Here is a 27,082-nt window from a genome sequence, read left to right on the forward strand (position 1 = left end):
AGACTTCAAAGAGAAACAGCAGAACTAAAATTCATTTGCAAATTCAACACCATTAATCTGGGCTTGAATAGGGATTGGGAGTGGCTGGCTCACTACAGAAGCAGCTTTTCCTCTCCTGGAATTGACACCTCCTCATCTATTATTGGGAGTGGACTACATCCACCCTGATTGAATTGGCCTTGTCAACACTGGTTCTCCACTTGTGAAGTAACTCCCTGCTCTCCATGTGTCAGTATATAATGCCTGCATCTGTAGCTTTCACTCTATGCATCCGAAGAAGTGAGGTTTTTACTCACGAAAGCTTATGCCCAAATAAATCTGTTAGTCTTTAAGGTGCCACCAGACTCTTTGTTGTTTTCATACAGTGAAAAATACACTAAGCAGCCTCGTATTTAAACCACATACTCACAACATTACTTTAAATTATAAGCAAAGAGAGTAACATTGTGAAGAGGGACTTCTTTCTTATGGGGCACGAGAGAGATGGGAAAGAAAACTCTAGAAACTGTAACAGCTGAAAAACAGTACCTTAAATGTCTAATTTGGAAAAAAATTGTGGTATCTAATTCTTCCTTTAACAATCCAAATACCAAGTGTGATTAGAAAAATAATTCACTGACCTCCATCCTTCAGATTAAATGAATGCATTTGTAAACTACAAGAGCTGTATCTCAGCATTGGTATCCCAACATTACATCAAACCACTAAACTCATTCAGAGTTTTGCTTGAGTAAGTCTTGCTGCATTTGACCCAAACGCAATGCACTTGAAGTCATTTCTTCTTTTTCAGAATGTCTCTTTTAAAAGAGATATCGTTATAGAGACCCAGCATCATATATATCATGTCTCATCACATTGCTTGTTTAACTAACATGTGCATGTGCAACTGACTTTGGAGAAATTTCATATACAGAGGACTTCAGTTATTTGATGAATACCCAGAACACAAATACTTTGGGACAGATCCTCAGTTGGTATAAATTCTCATTGCTCGGGTAAAGTCTACAGAGCTATGACAATTTACATAAGCTGAACACCTGCACCCTCAAACTTTGGATTCCAAATCTCCATCCAAATATATAGCCACTATATTATAGTGGACCAAACCTAAATCTAGTTCCGAAAACTGAAACTTGGGAGGAGGAATGAGGTATAATTGAAATCAAGTTACATATCCACATTTTCCATCTTGGGGTCCAAGACTAAAACAAATGGATTTTACCTGTTGAGGATCCTTTGAATTCTCCCCTCTGAAGATAAAGTCAAATATTTCCATAAGTTCTTCAAGATATTGTTTAATCTGAATTGTATGTACTTGAATGACTTCCCTAGTCATTCATTCTGTATTTTCAAAACTATTTGTTCTGTTGCAAGTGCTTTAAAAGTGATGTGTCTGCTTAATTTGTGTATACGTGTTTTTATCTAATTTTTCAAAGGTTATGGCAGCTTATGAGGACATCATTCATTTCTGAAAGTGCTGTTTCTCTGTTAAATACCCTCCTTCCTTCCTCTTGCTCAATTTAAACTTAATTACTAAAAAGGCACATCAAAGATTTAAACTACATAACAGATCACACAAGAGGAGAGTGACATCATTATTTGTCACCACATGCCTGTATGGATCCTCTAGATGAAACCTTTTATTCAACTGCCTGAAAACACACACATCATGAGATTCTAGGTAAACAGTTGTGTTTTTTTTTTTAAAGCTTTCTTGTCTATGTGTTGTGACAAATTGAAGATATACAAAGTAGGTTCTGCTTGAAAATGTGATCAATTTGAGGCTGCAGTCCATTATTGGTGACATTCCTAGGCAGGAAAAGCCACTCAAATTCATGAAGCAGTGAAACTAGTTCAATGCAATGTATTATAATAGCTTTAGCAAATGGTAATGTAAACAGCATGGGGAAAATATAAATAGTGCACAGTGGGGGCACATACATTCAGTACCTGGGAAATTATTGAACATTTAGAGGAAGGTATCAACAAATGTAGGCCCTGACCCAAACATTTACACATATTTAGTTTTGTGCACTTCAAGCAGTTCCATTGACTTCAGTGGAGTTACTCCCTCCCTGTGCATAAAGTTAAACATGTGCATAATTTCAGGGATTTAGAGAGTAAAATTTCCTTAGTTTCACCTGCCAAATAGATCAATAACATGCATGCACAAAAGGGCAGGTGCTATTATTACTGTCAGTGACTAAGCTACTTACAGAGAATTCTTATTTTGTCTAGTTATTCCTAAAATTTCTACTTTAGGATTTGATGGACAATTCATATAGCCTGAAACACTAATTTGCCAGAGGCTAGATTATTCATGAAATGTTTAATATGGTCTCAGTACTTTTCAGTGCCAATACATCTAATTGTCTACAGATTCAGCTTCACAATATTATCCACAGCTGCATTCATTACTCATATGCATTAAACGTTGCATTAGTGAATAGGGTTGAACTAACATTTCTCAGACTGAGGACATTTGAAATGTCATGGAGGGTTAGTCAAATCGCTAAACTGCAAGTGTTAACAAGAAACAATTACATAAACTCCCAAGTTGCAAACCAGCCCTGCCTGAAGCAATTTATTTGAATTCCTTTCTTTCTGTGTCTGTTGCTCTCCTAATTGTCTTTAACTGGTGGTGTTTATATTAACACCATACAGCTACATGCCTTTCTTTTCCTACTTCATTGTACTGTAAACACTAACAAAAGGTTGGTAACTGTGTAAGTAGCAAAGGAAACCTATGTGACAGAAATTTCTTTTTTTTTTTCTATTGTATTTCACAGTTGCCTTCAGTGCAGTTTGATTTTTACAGATAAAGAGTGTTGAAATAATTTCCCTTTTTAATTGGCCATTGTTCAGATCTGAGGAGGAAAAACATCTATGTAGTAAAATCCAGTGAGTCAAGTGTTTTATTAATGTAAGGCCCTGTTCACAAAATAATGCCTCCTAGGAGCTCAACTGAGTAAAGAAAGGCTGTCACTGTGTGTGTATGATTTTATATTTTCAGTACTTTTTGCTTCTGAAGTTTTTTGTTTTCTCTTTATGATATGGTAGGATAATTTATTAGGACTCTAAGTTTGAACTAAAATTTTGTTTACAGGGTTCTAAGTGATAAAAAGGGAAGAGCTTTTTTTATGAGATCTAATGAAGCTTCAGTCTATTCAGTTTCTTAGTGAAACAATGTGCTGTAATCTTCCGTAATTGAAAAATCTGTTCTTAGTTTAAATCCGGTTAAAACTGAAGAGAATGAACTTGAATATGATCAAACAGTTTGTGAAAGACTTTTTTGGTTGGTGGGGGGAAGTAAGGAAGAATGCAGTAGTTAAATAAAAATGGAATATGACTAGTATCCCTTAAAATTTCCTGGAGTCTTTCTGTACTTCGTGTTCTAGACTTGAGCAGGGAATGAGACCTGAAAGAAATTCTCAAGTCTCTTTTCTTGCCTCACTCCCAAGATAACTATCTTTCTGCAAGACAGACTGTCTCTGACATAAGCCTTTCCAAAAGTACAACCTGGGTTTGATCCACAGCTAACTGAAGTTCATGAGAATCTTTCCAATTACTTCAGTGGGCTCTGGATCAGACCCAGTCTGCATAAAAACGTCCTAGAACAACCCATTTTCCAAAAGACTGCCCCTCTCTTAATTCCACTAGAATGTCTTTCAGCCTCAGGGCTATCTCTGTTTAACTTGGACTACCAGAAAACAAGCCTCTACTGTTATTTGAAATTATTATGGTCAATTCAGACAATTACCCAGACAAGTGAAAGACAGCGAAATCCTGATGAGGCCAATGAAGTCTTTGTTTATTTCTCATGTCATGTAGTGTCATTGTTCATCATGTTAATTGCTTTCATCCTGTCATGTTCTCTTTTGATGTGACAAAATGTAACTTAAAATGGTGCTGTGAAATGGGTCAGGACACAACATAAACCTCATCAATTAACTCAAAGCTTTCATTTGCATCAGAAAGTCACTAACTGTTTGGATTGTGATAATTTGGTCGTGCCTATAGTGAATCTACTATAAAGGATGGAAGCAGCATGAATAGGGGACAAGTTTCCTGGTCAGTTTTCAGATATTTCAGAAGTATAACAAACTGCAGAATGAAAACACACAAACACACATAGAGGTGCCTTCAATACCCTATCTTGGAAAAAAATATGGCAAGGAAGGACTATATTATGGGAGGTGGCTGTACTGTAATGTCAACAGTACAAGAAATGAAAACCAATAAAAAAATAGAAAATGTGAACAGGCTTGATAGGGAATAGGTTTGTGTGTGAGAAGCCAGTTTAGATGTATGCTAAAAACAACAGTAAGTTCTGTAACAAACCTCAGGCCATGTCTACACTATGGGCACTATCTGCAATGCTGTAGCTATATCGCTGTAACCCTGGAATGTAGACACAGACGACAGTGATGGAAGGGGTTTTTCCATCACTGTAGGAACTCTACCTCCCCAAGTGATAGTAACTAGATCAACTAAAGCATTCTTCTATCGACCTAGCTGTGTCTCTCAACAGGGTTAAGTCCGCATAACTACAGCACGCAGACTCACACACGAGTGCCATAGCTATGTCAACCTACATTCTAAGTGTAGACCAGGCCTCAGAGGTGTAGCAGTGAGATCCTAATAGGAATCAAAGGCTGCCCTGTTAGTAATATATCATCCTTTAAATGAAATTAAAACTGTGAAATTTGCTATTGTCCTATTGCATTTTAATGATACCAAAAGGCTCGGTGTAATTGGCAAAAGATAAGAATTAGATATCCCCTGGCAAAAAAACAACTGTGTTTCAATATTTGTTGCAGCTGAATAGGGAAGATTGGAAATCTCAATCTGAATCCTTCGCATGCCATCAGTCATTGCTTATGACACAAACAAGGCTCCACCAAACCTTTGACTTGTCCCTCTTGGGTAGCCCTACCAGGAGTTAAAACTCTTGCTGGCATAGCTCTCAAGGTCATTGGAACACACAAGCTTTCCCGTCATGTCAAGATGCAGGCCCCCGGGAAGGGAATAAAGAGGATACAATAGAACAACAGTTCAATGTATCTTCAACATTTCTAAAGAGTAGATTGTGAGTGGATCTAACATGGATGTGCAATGGGGTGATTAAGGCAACGGGACTCAGGAGACTAGCGTTCAATTTTTGGTTCTGCTAGAGACTCCCTATGGGATCCTAGGCACCACACTTACAGCCAGATTCTGCCACCCCCTCTCATGTTGAGCAGTAACTTACTCTGCAGGTATTCCCCAGTGAAATCCATAAAACAACTCACAAAGTAAGGTATAATTAAGCATTTAAAGCCCTTTGAGATTACAACCAGTGGGTATGCAGTGGGTATGCATATGCACCATGCCAAAATGCACCTTATTTGCAGATAGGTATTCAATAATTGCAGATGTATATGTTTGACTGAAAGGCAGCTCCGCCCTGAGACCCATATGAAAACAATACTTTAGCTCTCAAGAGCCTAGTTGAGTGAGAAGAATGACTGATTGGGACTGGACATGTTGGGGCTATTTCTGCTCTCCTTTGCTTCAGATTTACACCAAATGAGTTTGGCAAAGTTATTTATGTAGCACGACTCTGACAGAACAAACTGCAGTGTGAATGCGTATGCAATTCAAGGTTCAGTATGTTGCTTACCATATTCTCCATTGTGTCAGTAGGACACCATGAAGGTGCAAGGGTGTGCTTGGATGTATACAACTGAAGGATCTAGCCCTATATTTTTAATATACTGCTTAGGGTCACTTGTAAGAACAATCTCTCAGCCTCTGCCACATTTTCAATGTTTTATATTACAATCTTTCCAACTCGGATGTAAATTCTGGACAATCACAACATGACTATAAAGTAAGCTTATCCAGACCGCATTAATGTGTGTTATATTAAACAGCACATTTGCTGATAGGAAAAATCTACAAATTTAAGCAATCTACAAATTGACACTCTCCCATGGAAAATTTCTGTTTAGATTAAATCACATTTTCCAATCAAATGTTGACCAGCTTTATCAGACAACATATATAATATCACGTAGTCCATGAAATCATAGACAATTTCAGTGAATGAAACTAGCCTTTGCCTCTTTCAGTGCAAATCAAGCCAAAATGAACCAACATTTTAAGCCAACAGAAAATGAAAGTCTTCATTTTGCTTCAATATATTGATCCAAAATTAAAATGTTGTTTCAGTTCTTTTTTTGTTTTTGTTTTTTTTGTCCATTCTCCCACCACCTTCCCTCCTTTCCCCTTTCTACTGGACAAAGTGGGGGGAGGGAGGAGGAGTGGAGTAAAAAACACTTCACTTTTTTTACTGGTTTTTCTCTCACATATATACTTTTCTCTCTTTTTTTCTTTCTTTTACTGAATTAGAATGTGTTCATTTTCTATTGAGTAATACATTTCCCACATGCTGCTCAACTTTTCGGTTGTGTTAGTTATCTAGAATTTTGTGCCATCTCACCATCTTAGGGCTTGGCTACATGGAGACTATGTGTGAGGCAAGCCATGGTGTGAATCTACAGCACACTAGCCTACCACACACTAACTGGCTGTGTGGACCCTGCTATCACTCACTAAAGTTCTGTAGTGCGCTTTGACATACTGCTGTGTGGTAGCTGGGCCTACATGCCCAGTTAGTGTGCAGCAGGCCAATGTGCTGTAGTTTCACCCCCGGGCTTTTGTGACTTTAATTTCTGTGTAAAAAAGCCCTCAAACGGTACTGTTTTGTCTCTCCCTTCCTGTTGTCAAGTTCTGTTATTTCTGAAAAGCAATAACTAAAAAGAACTTTGCTTTTTGGTGATAAGAGAAACAAACTGTTGTTCTCGTAACTTTAACAATTATGAATAGTTTCATTCTGTGCTTAGTCTATTACTCCCACATCCTCCCATTTTTCAGTACAGGGCCCAGAGCTTCCTTTGAAAGTCTATGGAGATTTATGATTTCAATAAGAAGCATCAACATTCATAATTTGCACATCAGCATTAGACAAAAGCAAGAAAACATTCACATTCCCTAATGTAACATGGAAAGCAAATAATTACAACCAGACACAACACTCACTCAGTAACTGCAAAACATGTTACGGAAGAAAAGAAGACTGCTGGGACATATTAAATAAATAACCATACAAGAGATACGGTAAATGAGTTAAAATGTGCTATACACAGACTCACAACAGATTTGCAAGGGAATAGTTAAATGTGACTAAAATGTAGGAGATTACTTCCACTTTCTTTTCTATATTGTATCATTGTTTTGTTAATAATTATGTTCCTTGCACTTGGCTTCTTTGTTTCCTTCAAACTGTTTGAAAATGAAAATAAAAAAATAACTGCTTTGTCATATATTTAGATTTGTAGCTATAACTTAGATTGGATTAGCGGTGCATTTTGTGGGGAAAAGTCAGTGGGAAAATTGCAGACATGCCAGTGTATCCACTACTTCAAACAAAAATGCTTTTACACTGAACAGATAATTTCTCTCCTCAGAGCTGGACAGCCTTCAATGGTTGAAAAAAGTTTTAATAGTAATATGCTGGGGGTTGGGTGAAGCTGGTGGGCGTAGCAGCTACCCTCATTCAGGATAAATGTAAAAGGCAAGTAAGCTCTCTTATGGAATCGATAGCTAAACAATACGAGCCACTGTCCAAAACACAGGTCACATGCAAGGCTGGAGTAGGTGTTAAGCCATGCAGTCTGAAGGGTTTTTCCTGGGGTCTTAATGCAAAGGCTGGGTATAAGGAGCTGTGTAAAAGTATGGGTAGAAACACCACAGAAAAGGCAGCAAAGAAGCCCCGCCAGAAAGCCAGTGAGACCATGAGAAAAAAGCTAAGGGAGAGCTTTTCAGCAGAGTTTTCGGCAAGCATTTGAGCTGGCTGGAAAGAGGCTTGATGCTATGAGCAAAGACACTTTCTCCTACTGTTTGATTCCTACCGTGTTTGAGAAACAGGACATTATCCACATTTTTATAAATACAAACAACTGACTCCTTCATAAATATCTTCCCCTAATGGAAACAACCTGCAAAACCCTAAATATTGGCTAACAACTCAGGCCAAAAAGGTGTGACACTAGCTTTGAACAGAGGTGCACAAATATTATACATAAAAAAAAGTTGGTGAATCTTTTCTGAATTTTCCTTTAGCTGTGCTCATGCCCTGTCTGTGTCTGCTTTTTGAGATCATTTGCTGTATTGAGTTTCTTTGGCATGAATATTTACAGCAAAGGCCTGATCCAAAGCCCACTGAAACTAATGGAAAACTGCCACTGAATTAGTGGGCTTTGGATCAGTCTCAATATGAATTTCAAAATTGCATGTGCAAGTATCTTTTAGATATACTTTAGATTTACATATGCAAATATTCACACCAGTAGTTCTTTCTTGGTCAACTAGTCAAACAATACCCTGTGAATTGTTTGATCACCAACTGCTAATCAACGCACCTTGAATATCAAATATTGATAGAATCATAGGGCTAGAAGGGACCACAAAGGTCATCTATTCTAACCCCCTGCCAAGATGCAAGATTTGTTGTGGCTCAACCAGCCAAGACAGATGGCTATCCAGCCTCCTTTGAAAACCTCCAGTGAAGAAGCTTCTACAATCTCCTGAGGCAGTCTGTTCCATTGTCCTACTGTTCTTCAGTTAGGAAATTTTTTCCTGAGATTTACTGTAAATCTGTGATGCTGTAGTTTGAACCCATTGCCTCTTGTCCTGCCCTCTGTGGCAAAAGAGAACAACTTTTCTCCATCTTTTTGGATAATCTGATAATCTGGAGCATCTGGATACCTGCTGTCTATCTGTTACAATGCTGGAAATGTCTTTCTAGGCAATTTTAAATTGAAATTGTCCAGAGTCTCTCAGCACTGCATTAGTCAAGTGGATATCTCCACTGTAGAATTCAAAACCTGGTACTAAATAGATTATGGCCAGGAGAATCAAAAGGACACAGAGAGTATTCTGTAAAATTACAATGCAATTACGATTTAGGGATGACATGATGGCATTGGTCAGGCATTTTGAAAGTTACTGTGCTACTTGCAATCCAGCTAATGAGCTAGACAGTAATATTCAGTGAAAAACATTGTAACAAATTTAGATTTTTGTAACAGATGTAAGAATTCCATCCCAAAACAAATCATTGGATCATCTGGCTTAGCAGCCTGTTTCCACAGCGGCCAATAATGGATGTTTCAGAGGAGGATTTAAAATCTCCTTGATCCCCAGGGATGATGGCTGATATGGATTGAATAAAATGAGAACCAGCCTGAACCTTTGTCCATCCTTCAAAGCAAACCCAGACTTTGTGTGACACGGGAGGATAACTCCACAGCTTGCTTGGATACATGGAACATGTGAGCACCCTCACTTCCTGTGATGAGCCATGGGCATCGCTCTCTACTATGCTTTCCAATTACCTTATTTTAGAGTAACAATAACCTTACAGAAATACACTTACATGTATTATTTTTTAAATACAGCCATGCACTGAGCTCCAAATGACCTTTCCTAATTACAGCTTTCCAATACCACCTTTTAAAAGAAGAGCGTATCCTTGGAATAAATCCCTAGCTACTGTAAGATCCAACTATTAAATACTCAGATTTTCAGAAACGAAGTCTGTGATGCATCACTCTTGGAACTAAAGCTGCCAGTTTGTGAGGAAAGGAAAACCAAATAACATCACTAATGAGACAATGTGAAAGACAAAATATTATGAACTGATTTTAAATTTAAATTACATCAATCGTCATCATCTCCTTTTTCTAACACCAATGTTGGGTAGGGCCAAAATGCGGAGCCAATTCATCTTCCTTGTTTCATGGCTTAAGTACCTACCTAGACAGACAGCCACCTCAAATCTAGGCAGCCTCCTCCTATTTGCTACCCATTGGGAGTACCCAGCTTGCACCACAAAAAGGGTTGGAGTGGGACATGGGATTTGTAGCCTTGTTGGCTCCCCACTCACACTTAGGGTACCAAGGGGTTGGGCCTGACAGTATTTGATCTGCCAGCAGAACGTGCTAGCAGGAAACCCACTTGCCCCTTTCAACTCCTATATACATAATTCAACAAAGGAAACAAATTGGTTCAGACCAGTACAAGACACAGAGATTTTACCTCCCCATTTAAAACCCTGATGAACCCCAGTGGTGACTACACTGACAGGCAAAGAAGGAGGATGGTATATTTCACACTTCAGGGGCTAAACAGCAAAACAAACTCAGAGATTAACTTCTAACCACGAAAGTATAGCATTTGGAAAGCTGCAGTCTGAAAATGATTCTCTTATCAAATTGCAGTAGAGGATGAGTGGGAGGCTTATACAAAGAAAGCAGAATGTAGCAGCTAAAAGAGAAATAAGCAACCTCTGATATACACACAAGGAAGTGGAAAAAAATGCATTTTACAAAAAATTGCCTCGAAACATTACTATCTAAGGAAACCACTAAAATGAGAAGACAAATGGATACAATCATGTAACTGACATACAAGATATCAGATAGCTGAATTTGCAGCTGGTAGAGATTATCTATAGTATATAAACTGGTGCCAATACCTTTGATGAAACCTGTTCTCCTTTTAAGCTGCAGTTACAAACAAATGAAGTGGTAACCAGTTATCATTAATCTTCTGCAAGTCATAAATTTAAATCCAGTAGTTCTTCATCAACCCTTTTAAAAGTGCAGTTAGTGCCTGATCAGGAGCTCTGTAGCTAAAGTATGAACATTTTATATTAATTGAATTATGCTAATCAGCATCTGATTTAACAGAGAGGGACAAATACTGCAAAAAATGTCACATATTTTGGTTAAAGCTATCTGAATTTGTTTTATTGGTATGTGTGGTACTGATTTGTTTATTAATGTGAGTGAATTTTTACTTGCAAGACTATTCATGACAAATAAAAATCTAATACTTAGGAAGGTTTTGAATTGGGTGAAGATTTATGCCAGAAGCGTTGCCTGACCATCTTGAAATGTCCACCATGAAACAGAAACAAACACTAGCATGAGAAGAAACCAAACACACTCCCAAAATATTAAGCTGTTAATACTGAATACTGAAAGGAATACACACAACAAATTTGCCATCAGTCCACACACAGATATTTGTTTGCACAAAATATCATTTGACAATTTCAAATAGTGAACACATTTAAGAATCATGGTCTAGTGCAGACCATTTATTAGTAGGGAAAAGGGTTAAATTTACAACAAACAATTTTTTTTCTATGAAATTAGGTGGAACAGGTCAAAAATAATAAAGGTTAACAAACCTTATTAAAATAGGTAATTAAAGATCAAATGGTTGTGTTGGCATTCTTTAATAGATTTTAAAAGCATTGCCTACACAAGAAATTAGGGCCTTTTTAGATATAAATACAAATATTTATGTATGCCATATTGCCAAGGGAGAAATCTCCTTATGGATTCGTGGGAATGGCCCTTCCTCCTTGCTAAGTGCACAGTCACCATCACCAGTCATGTAAATGGCCAGAAGTCTCCCTGGGACTCCAAATGACACTAACTCCCGTTGCAATCTCCAACTGGGGACATATTTTCTACTGGCTTCAGAGCATCCCAAGAAAAAAAACTATCTCCCCCATTGCATGATTTAATTATTTGTTTCATAACTTCTGAATACAATTTCTTTGTATTGATTTAGCACATACCTCTTCAGAAGCAAATCATATTCCTCTTTATTATTATGTTTAAATCATTGTTTTATTTCAGAAATAGTTTTATGATGCTTATTGCAGTAACATTATTTCTTTAAACAGTTACCTCAGAGGTTGTCTTCATTGAGCCTCTGTCGGACCATACTAGGATCCAACCCTTTCTCACCGTGGCCTGCAATCTTTGACTGCCCCACAACTCTGCTTCCTGTATGTTGGCTGAGGTAAACTCATCCATATCAAGCCTGCCTGACAAATGTACTTCAAATTCCATGGAAATAATGAAGTAAACACAACATGGCAGGAATATCTTATTGACCTTTTCAAGGCTATGCACTGGTAACAGTTTCCCATCAAATTAATCAAGACACCTGAACCACATCTTGAGGGCACCAAAGGGTCTCCCATCAGTAAAAAATTTAATAGTTCTTAAGGCCCACTTGTAGCTTTGATCTGGGGATGGAGCTAGGCCCATAGAAGGAAGCATCTAGGAAAATAGTCCAAAAATACTTTAGGTCATTATACAACTAAATGTATGTTTTCATGTAAAGTACTTTTAGCAGCAGTACTCATCTGGCAGACAGCCTGCATTTAGCTCTGAATACTCCTGAGTGCCTTTGAGTGGAGGAATCACAACTGATTCATGCATATTGGCCCCCCACAGCAGGGCAGATCTTTATGGAATAGTGGACAGTTCATGGGGTACATTTATTTTCTGTTTCTTATGCTCTCTCGATGTTAGGTCATATGGCAACTGTGCCATTATATAGAACTCGTGAAGAGGTTGCTGCTGTGCCTCTCTGTCCATGCAGAAATGAATATAGTTGCAGGTCTTGCTGGGTGGTATGAGAAGCCCCTTATTAATATACTCTTGGCTGCAGAGGACTGGCTGATGACTGTTGTATTTCCAGTGGAGCTCTGGAATGACCTCATGAATAAGGCTGCAAGTCTATCACGAAGGTCATGGATTCCGTGACTTTCCGTGACCTCCGTGACTACTGCAGCAGCAGCAGTAGTTTGGGTGCATGGGAGAGGGCTCAAGGATAGGGGCAGGGGATTCAGGGTTGTGGGGGGGGCACTTACCTCAGGGTGAGGGGCTCCCCAGCTCCCACTGGCATGGCCCTGCAGCTCCTAGGTGGAGGAAGGGTCAGGGGGCTCCGTGTGCTGCCCGCACCTGCAGGCCCCACCCCCGCAGGTCCCATTGGCTGGGATTCCCGGCCAATTGGAGCTGTGCAGCCGGTGCTTGTGGTGGGAGCAGCATGCGGAGCCCCCTGGCCCCTCCGCCGCCAAGATCTGCAGGGACATGCGGAGCCAGGTAGGAAGCCCCTGCCAGCTCCACCAACCCTCCCCCGCAGCACCAGCAGGTGTCCCATGCCACACGCCGCACCCTCCCCCACCACCAGGTGGGGTCCCGGGCAGTGCACCCCCTCCCCCAGCACCACCAGGGTCCCGGGCCACCTCACCCAGCACCCACAGTGCCCCCTGCCCATACCCCCCCCCCGAGCTCCCCAAGCCCCCCACCCAAGTTTTAGTTAGGGGTATATAGTAAAAGTCATGGACAGGTTATGGGCTGTGAATTTTTGTTTACTGCTCGTGACCTGTCCATGACTTTTACTAAAAATACCTGTGACTAAAACATAACCTTACTCATGAAAGGGATGAGCAGAAGCCACAGTGACTGTTCCAGGCACTGCCAGGCCACAATTCCAGGGTCATCCTCATTAGGTCCTCTTTCATCTTATCACAGATTTATTAGATTGCTTTCCATAGTCAGCCTGTATCTCTGGAGCACTCTGGCATCTCTGCAGCTGTTGTGCAGGCTGCAGAGTTAAGGACATCTTGTTATCTGCATTTCTTATCCCCTCTCTCTTTATCTTTTGAATGAACATGCTCGCTTTACTGTTGTTTACTTGGCTCTCTCTCTTCCCACTCCTCTCTGTTACCACCTCCCCTTGACTTCTTTCTTCAACACCTTGTCTCTCCCTCTTTCTGGAACCACAACTCACCCAAACCCTGCCTCACCCTTTCTCCTCCTCCCAAAACTTGTATGTTTTACCATGCCCTGCACTAGAAAAAATCCCTAATGCTGTGTAGTTCTGTCTTTGTCTCTTCCTCAGATGTGTGTGGCTTCCCTGCCCTATCTCCTGCTTCTTTCAGTGATAGTGGAATTCCTGCAGCCAACAGAGAACGGACACGAGACCACTTTCACTTATACCTCCTGGCCTACCCTTACTTGATTCATGACTAGTTTGCACACACTTAGCTGGCTTAGGTAATTCTCAAAATACATTGTGGGTGTGTATACCCATGACTGTGTATACACCTACCCAATTTGAGTGTCCAAACTTCAGCACAGACATGCTTTCCATGTGCCCAGCAGCCCCACCTGAAAATGGCACATGCATCCTGAAATAAGCAATGAGAATTTGCTTGCTATACTAAGCATATAAAAATCTCCCCGGCGGTTTAAAAGGTATTCAGGTATCAAAACCCAACAAAAGCTGCAGGCTAACAGCTGCCTGAAATCAAATGCCTGAAGTGTTTCACAGAATGCTTGTCATGTTGTCATTCATTTGCTATAGGTCTCACTCTTACCAGTGGGGGTTAAATAAATTATTGTGCTGTCACAGCTGGTTTGTGCATTTTGGTGGGTGGAAGAGGGAGAGAAAGAGAGAGAGAGAGAGAGACTGACTGACTCTTGAGAGAATAAAAATAAATACTAAAGAGAGTGGAATTTCAGGCCTCTCCCCCACAAACAGACACTTATAATTGTTCTCATAAAATAATTCATCAGGCATCATTATATTTAAATACACACAGATGGATGGAAAACATAAAACCATTTTATACAGAATGGTCTAATACACAGGCAGGAAGGAAAGTCTTGTGGTTAAAATAAGCACATGTCAAGAGTCAGGAGATCTTGGGCAAGATTTTCAAAGTACATTTGCATTCAAATAGTTAATGTGTGCAAGCAAATCAGTTATAGTTGTATTCACATTCAGATATTTCAAAAGCTGAATTAGACACGTGCTGCCTTCATTCCAGGAACAGCCTGTGTGAACTACACAGTCACTTAATGGCTTCATTTTCAAAGGGCGAAAACTTTCTCCCAGTATATGGGCAGAGTTTGCACCAGTATTTTTGCATCAGCAAGCATGAATTGCAGGTGCAAATAAGAGCATGTGGGTAAGATGCTACAGACAGGACAATATTATCAAAACATACAGATTTCCTATTTGTTGATGTAATTTTTGCTCCCAAAATAGGCATCTGCAAACATCAACTGCAGGTACAAATCAGGGCACCTCCAACTACCTAACTGCCAGCACAAGTTAGGTATTTAGAATCACATAGGTTGGGATTTTCAAAGAATTAACGTGCCTAAGTCCCACTGAATTTCAAATGGGAGTCAGGCACCTATAGTTGATTTTTGGCAATGCATATTTTGGGGCATAACATTTCATCAACAAATACATTTTGGGATAATATTTAATATTTTTTTAAAAATTTAGGACCTAATATTGAACCTGTTAGGATTAGTTGTAAAAGTTACCCAGGATTCTACTGTGCTGCTAATAGCCATCAGCGAAGCTAGCACCCCAATGACTAGCTGGACAAGAATTAGGTCAAAGGAATAACTGCAGTTGGTGAATTCCAGATAAGAGCAGAAAGGTCTCAGCCCTCTTCATTGCTCCTTATGCAAAATTAATTGTAATGACTTTCAGGCAGCCAGAAATGCAATCTGCTTTCGGGGTCCATTGCCAGTTCCGCCTCAGGAGTGCCAGATAACAAGGGAATGGTAATAAAAGTGAAACCGGAGTTACTATTCTCTGCTACATATACATTCTCACAGTAGAGTGACAACAGGTTGCCTTTTCATGGTGTATTCATTGTTACAAGGCTGAGCAGTACCACTAGGCAATTCCCTTTTCAGAAAACAACAATTTTGTGCTTGGAAACTTCATTCTTTTCTTATATTTTATTTAAAAAAATAATTAAGTGTGGTTATGCTGACCATCTCCATTGTAAAAAGGAAAATCTCCATCAAGAGCCAGAGTCTGCCACCATTACTCACATTGAGTAGTACCTTAAGTAGTCCCTTGGAAATCAACAGGGTTGCTTGTTTGAGTGACTGCTTCCCAGTATAAAGAAAGGGTTCACAATCTGACCCTATATATGTAAGAAATGCAGTGATAAAAACCTGAAACTGGAGCTGTACGTACCTGTTTTTTTGTGGTATTTGTGTATTACAAAGCTACTTATGTATTATGGCCAAAATGTTCAAATGTGGGAGCTTGTTCATCTAAGGTTTTTTTGTAGCACCCACTACCATCCCTCGGATACTATAGTGATGAGTATGGTATAAGAATCTATATAGAGTAGAATTATAAGAGTGTGATTCCCCTCCTCGCATACGCATGCTCATGCCAATTCTCATTGAACTAGCATGACCATAAATAGCAGTGTAGCTGCAATAGCATGGCTAGCAGCAGTGGCAGCATGGCTTAGCCATACCAGATATGTACCCATGGGGTTCAAGCAGGTTTGTACTCAGCACAGCTAAACTGGCCTGTGCTTCTGCCACCACTACCTATATTATGGCAGCTAAACTACTATATATACTGGTGATAGCATGGAGTATGTTACCTAATCAGAGGAAGTCACATCCCTAGTTCATGGCCTTAGACACCTAAATGAAAGTGGTCTGAATGTTAACATTCCTGAAAACCTAATGTTCCCATAAAAAACCAACCAACAAACCAACCAAACAAAAAACAGGTCACCTTCATTTAGGTACCTAAATGAAGACAAAAACAATGAGGAGTCCTTCTGGCACCTTAGAGGCTAACAAATTTATTTGGGCATAAGCTTTCCTGAGCTAAAACCCAAGCTTATGCCCAAATAAATTTGTTAGTCTCTAAGGTGCCACAAGGATGCCTCGTTGTTTTTGCTGATACAGATTAACAGGGCTACCACTCTAAATTAAGACAGACACTGAACCTTGAAAACTTTGGATATATACTACCAAAAGAAAAGCTAATCTCCTCATCTAGACACTCAAAATTCCCTAAACTCTACACTGTTAGAAAGATAAGAGCCTCAGAGAAGTGTTTGGAATGCTAGTAGCTCATGAATTGCTTAGAAGAGCTTTTTGTTACTCGTGTAAGAGCAAATTTGGAGTCATTAGAGCATGGTGCTTTTAAGAATTAAGGTTGCTAAACAGATTCAGTTATAATTTTTTTAAATGATCATAATTTTTTGAAACCTTCACCCTTTGAACTGAAAATGTGTATGGTTGATCTATGCCTTGAGATTAAATTTTTGGAACTTTAAAGCAAAACCAGTTCAGCTATTTGAGTTTGGCAAGTTAAAAAGAAATCACATTTCCCATTATAATATTCAAATTATATTCTTTTTTAGACCGGGCCACACCAAAAAATAATTAAGTTTGAAAATTGGCTTGGAGTGCTCATTCAGTTCTAGTGCCTTTGTTGGATCAAAAAAATATTTTTACAAAGACCTATGACCTTTTGAAAATCGTATAATTGGTGTATGTAGAAAAAAGTCTTTAAACATACATACACTGTACATGAATGCACAGCTAGCTGATAGCCTACTTGTAAATTGCATACATCAAATAGCTGTATAGCAAGGAATGGTATAAAGAGGACAGTTTGGCCGCAGAAAGGTAAAGCTCTGATTTCGTGTGTCCTCTCAAGGCCCAAAGCAAACAAACTGAAACTTACATATTTTTGATTTAAGGTTTGGGAAGGCTAAAAAGATGTGGTGGTTGGGGAGAGGTGAGAAGAACAGGCAGTGGGTTGGTGAGGTGTGCAGAGGAAATAAATTTGTGAAGGATGTATGAAATAGGTAGGGGGTGAAGACTGGTGAAGTGTGGGTGAAAGATGGCAAATGAGCCAGACTAGTGAAAGCTGGCAAGGAGAGACAGGTTAATGCATGCTGGGTGAGGAAAGCAGGGAACAAGGTTAATGATGGCAGAGTCAGGCAAACAGAGGAGAAAGGTCAGTGAAGAGATACATTAAAGAAAGCAAATAGGAGCAAAGCAAATGTGAACTGAAGGAAATCTTAGTTTTGCTTCACACTCCCTTTTAGGCCTGGTATAGAGGAGCAAAGTGTCTTAGCAGTTAAAATTAGAAAGATACTGTACATGGCAGTACAAAAAAGCCATGACCAATGTAGCACAATCCAGCTGACCTAAAGCCATCACACAATGCACACTCAGTGTCCTCTTATCTATTTTCATTTTTTTAAACAGAGGTGTGTTAGTTTGAAAGGTGGGGGCAGGGAAGGGAGGAGAACAAAAGAAAGAAACCTAATTTGTGTGGACAAAAAAACCTAGAGAAACAAAGAAGTTTTGTAGAATTACTATAAAAACGAGCATATTGTAATTATTAGAAAACAATGATTGTTCTTAAAAAGGTATGCTTCAAGGTTAAGCTTTTCAATGGGAAATTGGCATTTAAGTTCCTAGACCAGAGGTGGGCAAACTATGGCCCGCTCGCCACATCCGGCCCGTGGGACCTTCCTGCACGGCCCCTGAGCTCCCGCCTGGGGAGGCTAGCCCCCAGCCCCTCCCCTGCTGTCCACTCCCCCGCAGCCACGCTGCCACGAAAGGGCACTCTGGCCCACCGCTCCTGCCAGGCTGCGTGGCTTGTGCCCGCCCACCTCCCAGGCTTTCCAATAAGTCAGTCCTGCCACTCTGAGCGGCATGGTAAGGGCCGGGGAGCAGTGGGGTTGGATAAGGGGTTGGAGTCCTGGGGGGCAGTCAGGGGACAGGGAGCAGGGGGTGGTTGGATGGGGTGGAGGTTCTGGGGGGGTGGTGGTCAGGGGACAAGGAACAGGGGGGTTGGATAGGCATGGGAGTCCCGGGAGGCTGTCAGGGGGCAGGGTATGGATAGGGGGCGGGACAGTCAGGGGACAGGGAGCAGGGGGGAGGGGTTTGATGGGGGTGGTCCCAGAAGGGGGCGGTCAGGGGACAAGGAGCGGGGGGGTTGGATAGGTTGGTGGCTCTAAGGGGGGCAGTCAGGGGCCGGGAAGTGGGCAGATAGGGGGCAGGAGCCAGGCTGTTTGGGGAGGCACAGCCTTCCCTACCCGGCCCTCCATACTGTTTTGCAACCCCGACATGGCCCTCAGGCCAAAAAGTTTGCCCACCCCATCCTACACTCTTTCGAATGTCCCAGCTTAATGTCAGGAGACCATGCTAGAGCACTGATGCTTGTAAGTAATTCCATCGTGAGTGTAAAGGTGTGAAAAACGTCTGCTCTTTGATATTGTGCAGTTTTGCCAGGAACATTTTGCAAAGGATTTGCAGGGAGAAATGTTTCCATGTTTCCTCAAATGTCAAAAATTTGACATCATTTCAGCTTGTGTCACCATCCATTTTGCCAAAAGGTGTGGAAATTGCAAGTTGGAAAAAACAAAGCAACTTTAGCAAAACTGTCTTTTACTTGTAGCAAAATCATCTGAAATGTAAACAATAAAACATGAGTCCCCTCCCCCTTCTGGGGTGTGTGTCTTTATTTCAAAAGCCATGAAAAAAGCCCAAAATGTGTCAGGTTTACTGTGTGAAACTTCAGGCTTGGTCTGCTCACACTGACATCAATAGCAAAACTCCTAATGATTTAAATGGAGTGAAGATCATTATTAAATAATAAAGCTATCCCTTTACAGTGTACTTCAGAGTTAGCATGTGGTATATTTGAGGAAGGCTATACCTAGGATTATTGTTTACTTGTTAGTAGTGATCAATGTAGTATGGTTTCCTTGGGGTAGGCCTGTTGTAGATTCTAAAACACAATAGTCATAGGAGACCTGTTCCATTAACCATTGAAGTAAGTAGAAAGGCTCCCACTGAACTCAATGGGCTTTGTACTTGTCTACAGTGCAAAAGGAACTGCCAACTTCCTCAATCCTGTCAGTCACTACAAGGAAAATCAAGTCAGACATTACATAATCTGTTTTAAAGTGTTAGCCCAGGATTGTCATAGTCTGAACACTTCTGCAACTACTTCTCTGGCAAATGCTGGAAGGTATTCTCATTAGAAGTAAACACATTGACCTGAGACATATAATTCAGGAAACCAAACTCCTGATTAAGTAACTCCTTCTAGGCTCAGTTGTGTCACTTCAGCACAGCACAGCACTGGGGATGGTGAGGAGCTGCTCTGTTCTAAGGCAGCTTGGGAAGAATTAAATCTCAGGAAAGCAGAATTTTTCCTGGAGCTTCATGTCATGCCAGAAGCAAATCCAAGCTGCGACAGTCCTTCAGGGTGCAGCACTCTCCCATTAACAGCGATCCTCCTCCACTGACCTGAGGCCACTGGTTTCTCCTCCTCTTGAATGTCTGCTGACCCACTGGGAACCCAGAGGGAGCAGTCTTTGTGCTCCAAGGAGTGCAAGGAAAGCAATTGGACCTGGCGTTATTTATTTATTTATTTTAGTTGTGCCTTTTTATTATTTTTTCTCAGACTACAAAGGTGAGGGGGTTGATAGATATCCCCCTGAAGGCAACATGCCAACCAATAGCCAGGCAAATGTTTCCAGTCCAATATGATCTGTTATACCTGACCCCAGGACAACTTCGATCCTTCAGTCTGATATCATGAGGCATCTGTAGGTAAAAGAAGGGCAGGAGGATGCAATTGATGTGACTGGTGATCATTCACATGAACCTCATGGTTCACCTTCTCAGGACAGAGCAAGTCCTGAGATGAGCAAAGAGGACTTACGGAATGTAGAAAAGAATGCTGTAGGTAATTGGGCTATGGAAGACTTGTTTTCTGATATGAAGACTCAAAAGACAGTGATACGGAATCAGGTGATGTCATGGATACAGCTAGTGGAGATGAAACAGCAGCACCATCTGGACTTAGGACAATAAGAATGGCCATATGGGGTCAGATTAATGATCCATCTAGCCTAGTATCCTGTCTTCTGACAGTGGCCAGTGCCAGATGCTTCAGAGGGAATGAACAAAATAGGGCAATTATCAAGTGATCCAGCCCATCATCCAGTCCTAGCAGGTGGCAGCCAAAGGCTTAGGGACACCCAGAGCATGGGATTCCATCCCTGGCCATCTCGGCCAATAACCATTGATGGACCTATCCTTCATGAATTGATCTAGTTCTTTTTTAAAATCCAGTTATAGTTTTGGCCTTCACAACATCCCCTGGCAACAAGTTCCACAGGTTGACTGTGCATTGTGTGAAGAAGTACTTCCTTATGTTTGTTTTAAACCTGCTGACTATTAACACAAGAACCAGGGGTCACTCAGTGACATTAAGTGTTATTTACCCTTTCATGTATTCACTTTCTCCACGCCATTCATGATTTTATAGACCTCTATCATTACTCCCCTCCCCTCCCATTTGTCTCTTTTCCAGACTGTCTAATCCCAGACTTTTTTAAATTTCTGCTCATCTTCCTAAACAGGATCTCCTGGTGGACGGCATACTGAACCTATACATAAAGCTAGCATTGGAGTAGCTCAATGGAATATTTGCTTAGTAGCCTACCTCATCTAATATTTATGTTCTGGAAAGGGTTTACCTTGAAGGAAAGAATGGCTACCAGCAAAGTCTGAAGGACATTCTGTTGAGGGTGAAAGGCCCACAGAAACTCACAACATATACATTTAAGTATGTAGGATAATACACTAGCAGTTGTATGAATTCTCTGTAACCTGATGTCCTTAAACCATGATATGAGGACTTCAAAAAGTCAGCCAGAGGTTAGGAGTCTATTTCAGGAGTGGGTGGGTGACATGCTGTGTCTTGCAATCAGGGCCGCCCAGAGGATTCAGGGGGCCTGGGGCAAAGCGGAGGAGCGGACATAAAAAAAGGCGCCACCCGCTGCGGTGCTTGTACTCACTGGGCGGCGCTCTGAGTCTGTGGTGGCGGTGCGTCCTTCACTCGCTCCATGTCTTCGGCAGCACTGAAGGACCCGCGGCCGAAATGCCACTGAAGACCCGGACCGCCGCCGGGTGAGTGGCCAGGGAAGGAATACTCGGCCAGGGCTTGTGGGGCCCCTGCAGGGCCTGGGGCAAATTGCCCCGCTTGCCTCCCCCCTGGGCTGCCCTGCCTGCAATGTGCAGGAGGTCAGACTAGATGATTATGATGGCCCCGTCTGACCTTAAAGTCTAGGAGTATGACAAACCTATTTCTGGCCCCCTGACAGTGCAGAAAAAAGCAGTGCAACTGTCAGCACCTGGAGTGCTTGTTGTGATGAGAATAATTCCAGAGAGTAAATGAGAGAGATATGAATATCAAGCACATGAAGGACTTGCTAGGGATAGCCCTACAGACATAAGACCACAGAAAAATGAAGCAAACAGCCAAGTTGGAGAGGAGAGGAAAAGGAAGACACAGATCTCAAAAGGGCACCAGAGGATATTACAAAATGTTCATTAAATTATATTTCCAGTGTCTTGAACCTGAGTGTAAGCACTTGAGTTATAAGGGGCATGTGCAGTTGCACAATTAACTGTTGCTTAAATGTGAAGTAGCAATTGCATATTAAATTGTTCATTTTTTTCTACTGAGTAAGTATTCCTGATTCAGAAACACTGTTGTGCTCTTTTTATTGTAAGAATTACTATAAAGTGAAGAGTGCTAGACATGGCCATGAAATCCACTGTTCTTGATTAAATTGGTTTAATTTTCATTGCACACCCAGCTAATTTGCTGGAGACAACATTTTCATTAAAGAAGACTATGAATCTGTTATCTCTTGTCTTTCCATTATCTAGGAGAGAAAGAACAAGTACAGCACTTGGTTAAATGTAGACTGTTCCCATGCTTTTTTTACTAGGTGATGCACATGTGTCCAAACTCTAGATACCTGTTTTCCTTGTCAGGCAGCTTCTGTATAGGAGCCAGCCTCTATATTTTGAGTCCAAACTTACACTATCAGCATATTCTTTAAATTCTCTGAATCTGAGATTCCACATTTCTGAAATGGGGATATTAATGCATACCTGATAGGGATCTTGCAAGAATTAACTAACTAGTGTTTGTACAGTTCTTTGAAAATGCTAAGTTCAATTATATAGGGAGTTTTTATTGATTTGTACATGTATCAAAACTTTAGTACACACACAATTTTTTCAAGCACGTTTGCCTCAGTGGTGTTTGTGTCATTTGTATTTACTTGACATGAATATTATACCAAATGACTTATTAGGAGGAAGGTTTGCAGAAACAGTAAATTGTATGACTAGTACAGATTAACAACAGAAGGCATTTTTTAATTCAAAATTCACATTGTACTATGCACCGGAGAGCCAGCTCATCCAATCAAGGACCAGAATACCATCATGTAACCTATGAATCGATTCCAAGTCATCCAACACCTCATGAATATTAAAATGATCTTCAATGACTACTTCTTTTGTATTAAATTTCTGCTTCCAAACAAGCTATAGACTAAGAATTATTCAGTGAATAATTTTGAATAATGGATACATTTAAGAAAATTGTGAACAGAAAAAAATAAATATTTCCAAATAAGTGATTTGCCATAACTAATTTATTCATCTCTAGTCAAAAGTGCAAAGTATGAAGGAGAGAGAAGAAAAAACATCTCAAAGTAGTAATTATTGTAGTTATATTAATCAAAAGAGTCATGTGTGACAAGTATGCAAAATAAACTTTTCTGGAAATCCACACACTTATTTGTCCTCAAAAGAGGGGCAGGAATGCTAGATCTTGATTTCAGGGAGAGTTCTTGATTTCCAGTCATCAGGCTGATTGATGGTTTGAAAGTGAGAGCTATGTAACACTAATATTTTCTCACTTTCTAGCAGTACGGTTTAATTCGTGTGGTAGTCTCTATATTTCTTTACACCCTGCAAAGGCCTATAACATCCAACAATCAGATTAATCAAAATATATGGTGCTCAGTGTTCAGACATTCTTTAGAAAGAATGCAACAGAAAAATACTGTGTTGAAGGAGGAAAACATTGGAATTTTCAATAAATACAAGCCAAATAACCATTATAGGAAATGAAACCACATTCAGATTTTACAGTTCTTCCATTGCAACTTGTCTGTATGTTATTTTTAATGCTGATACTCTACTTTGAGGTAAATCTTTAGTTAATGCAATGTTCCGGGTGAGAATCATGATGCTAAATGTGTATAAGTTATGAACAACAGGCTATCTAGGAATAGCTACTTCACAGTTCTGTAGGCTTTCCTTTTCATCTAGCATGTCTTGCAAAGGAAGGAAAGGGGAAAGGAAGTATCTGCCCACTTCTTCTAATTTCCTTTCAATTCTCCCGAGAAGGAAATACTACGACATCAGGTTTTACTAGCTCTTCAAAAAGTTTGTTTTGGTCTCTTTAACAATAGTGTGACCTGCTGGAAAACCAGGGAGAGTTCCTTGTTTTATTTTCACAAAGCAGTCAGCTAGACCTCAATTCAGCAAAATATTTAAGGCTGTGGTTAATGCTATCTGTAGAAAGGGACTGGTAGGTCAGAGCCCTAATGATCAAACTCTAAAGACTAAGTATCTGGAATCAATACAAGTTGAAATATAGAACAATATGTACTTCCTAAAACTGAGAGATAATTACTCAGAACTATTTTAGCTGCAGCATTTAGAAACTTTATAGCTGAAGAGAGGTGAACTGAAGCCTTGATCTTAAAAAAAAAAAAAGGTTTTGTAAATGGGAGTCACTGTCAAATTCAGTGCCTGGATAAATGAAGTCAAATTCTCATGCTTTGAGGAGAAAAAATATGGTATAAAGTGTACTAAAATGTGGGAGGATCAGAAAAACACGTTTTTCTTTCAAAGAGATATTTTTCTTTCAAAGAGAACTGCAGGAGAAGTGAACAGGAAGGATCATGGGACAAGAGAAGCCCCAATAAAATTAATATTGGATTTGGCTAGGTGGAGTATGGAGAGATGTGTGATAGTGAATAGTTCCCATGTTTCAAAACAAACTAATGACCTTCTCCCCTACCCCACGTTTAGGTATATATTTTTTCCTACTTTATCTTAAATACAGTATCATCAGACATAAAAAGGTGTATTGCAGCAGCAGCTAGACCACTGAACAGTCTGCAAGCAAAATCGAAGAATGGCATATTCTGACACATGCTGCCTTGAATCCCCAGTGAAGGCAGATAAGTAAGAACTACCACAAGTCATGACCATGAAGTGGAAAGGCAGCGTTTACATGCAAAAACCAAAAAATGATCAACATGGAACTCCAAACAGCATCAGGATAGTTATTACTAGTACAATGGCAATTGGAAAAAGGCCAGATATGTTAAGGGCAGCAGAAATACTGCACAAAAGAGTCTGATTGTGAAGGGGAACTTGGAGAGTAATGCCCATGGTTCCTCATTGCCTTCATGCCATGCCTCAGTCAATATGCATGAATAATATGCAGCAATTGTTAAGAAGCCACACAAGACAGAGACCATGACTTAGAAAACAGCAGGAATATTTCAGATATTGTGATGTGGGTAACCATTCGTACACTTTAACTTTAGAATGAAGATTACTGTTCTTATGTATTGCACACCTGTGTCTTAAAACCAAAATTTTCTAATCCTTAGAATCTCTTGCTCATTTCCACTCTCCATACAGCCATAAAGAGAGAGGGGGAGTCATCCCACCATCATCTTGTTAAAGCACAGAGTTTCTTCTACATGTTTATAGAAAGAGGGTGTCATTCAGAAAACATCTGGGTAAGAGTTATCCTAGGAAACACTGTTCAATACCCTATAGCTATTTTGGCCAACAACAGTCTGAGAGGAAACTTCCACTGCCAGCAATAATTCAGCCACTCCAAAAAACAACAGATCAGGAAAAGCAAGTATCAGGACTCAGCCAGATACCACTTCTGCATTCCATTACATCCTGCAGAGCCTTTTAAATTCCCAAAGGCAGATGTAAACTGATCATTTTCTGAAAGGCTTCAGTGTGTCAGTGGCTTGACTTTGGGGAATTAATTGCACCAAATTGACATCTTAATATACTACCTGAGAACCAAAGCAACTGTCATCCTAAAGAGCCTCTGACTCAGCACCATCCCATCTTAAACTTAATACAGATAAGAACCGCAATGCTATCTGAGCCCAGACAATCTCTAATATGAATGATTTATTTACATTGTTTAATGATTTACTCTATTAAATACTGAAATCTTTGAAGTAGCAGGGGGTAGCCATGTTAGTCTGTATCTACCAAAACAACAAGGAGTCTGGTGGCACCTTAAAGACTAACAGATTTATTTGGGCATAAGCTTTCGTGGGTAAAAACCTCACTTCTTCGGATGCATCTGAAGAAGTGAGGTTTTTACCCATGAAAGCTTATGCCCAAATAAATCTGTTAGTCTTTAAGGTGCCACCAGACTCCTTGTTGTTTTGGTAGATACAGACTAACATGGCTACCCCCTGCTACTTCAAAGATTTCAGTATTTAATAGAGTAAATCATTAAACAATGTAAATAAATCATTCATATTAGAGATTGTCTGGGCTCAGATAGCATTGCGGTTCTTATCTGTATTAAGTTTAAGATGGGATGGTGCTGAGTCAGAGGCTCTTTAGGATGACAGTTGCTTTGGTTCTCAGGTAGTATATTAAGATGTCAATTTGGTGCAATTAATTCCCCAAAGTCAAGCCACTGACACACTGAAGCCTTTCAGAAAATGATCAGTTTACATCTGCCTTTGGGAATTTAAAAGGCTCTGCAGGATGTAATGGAATGCAGAAGTGGTATCTGGCTGAGTCCTGATACTTGCTTTTCCTGATCTGTTGTTTTTTGGAGTGGCTGAATTATTGCTGGCAGTGGAAGTTTCCTCTCAGACTGTTGTTGGCCAAAATAGCTATAGGGTATTGAACAGTGTTTCCTAGGATAACTCTTACCCAGATGTTTTCTGAATGACACCCTCTTTCTATAAACATGTAGAAGAAACTCTGTGCTTTAACAAGATGATGGTGGGATGACTCCCCCTCTCTCTTTATGGCTGTATGGAGAGTGGAAATGAGCAAGAGATTCTAAGGATTAGAAAATTTTGGTTTTAAGACACAGGTGTGCAATACATAAGAACAGTAATCTTCATTCTAAAGTTAAAGTGTACGAATGGTTACCCACATCACAATATCTGAAATATTCCTGCTGTTTTCTAAGTCATGGTCTCTGTCTTGTGTGGCTTCTTAACAATTGCTGCATATTATTCATGCATATTGACTGAGGCATGGCATGAAGGCAATGAGGAACCATGGGCATTACTCTCCAAGTTCCCCTTCACAATCAGACTCTTTTGTGCAGTATTTCTGCTGCCCTTAACATATCTGGCCTTTTTCCAATTGCCATTGTACTAGTAATAACTATCCTGATGCTG

This window comes from Trachemys scripta, chromosome 5 (genome assembly GCF_013100865.1).
Source record: "Trachemys scripta elegans isolate TJP31775 chromosome 5, CAS_Tse_1.0, whole genome shotgun sequence".
NCBI lineage: Eukaryota > Metazoa > Chordata > Testudines > Emydidae > Trachemys > Trachemys scripta.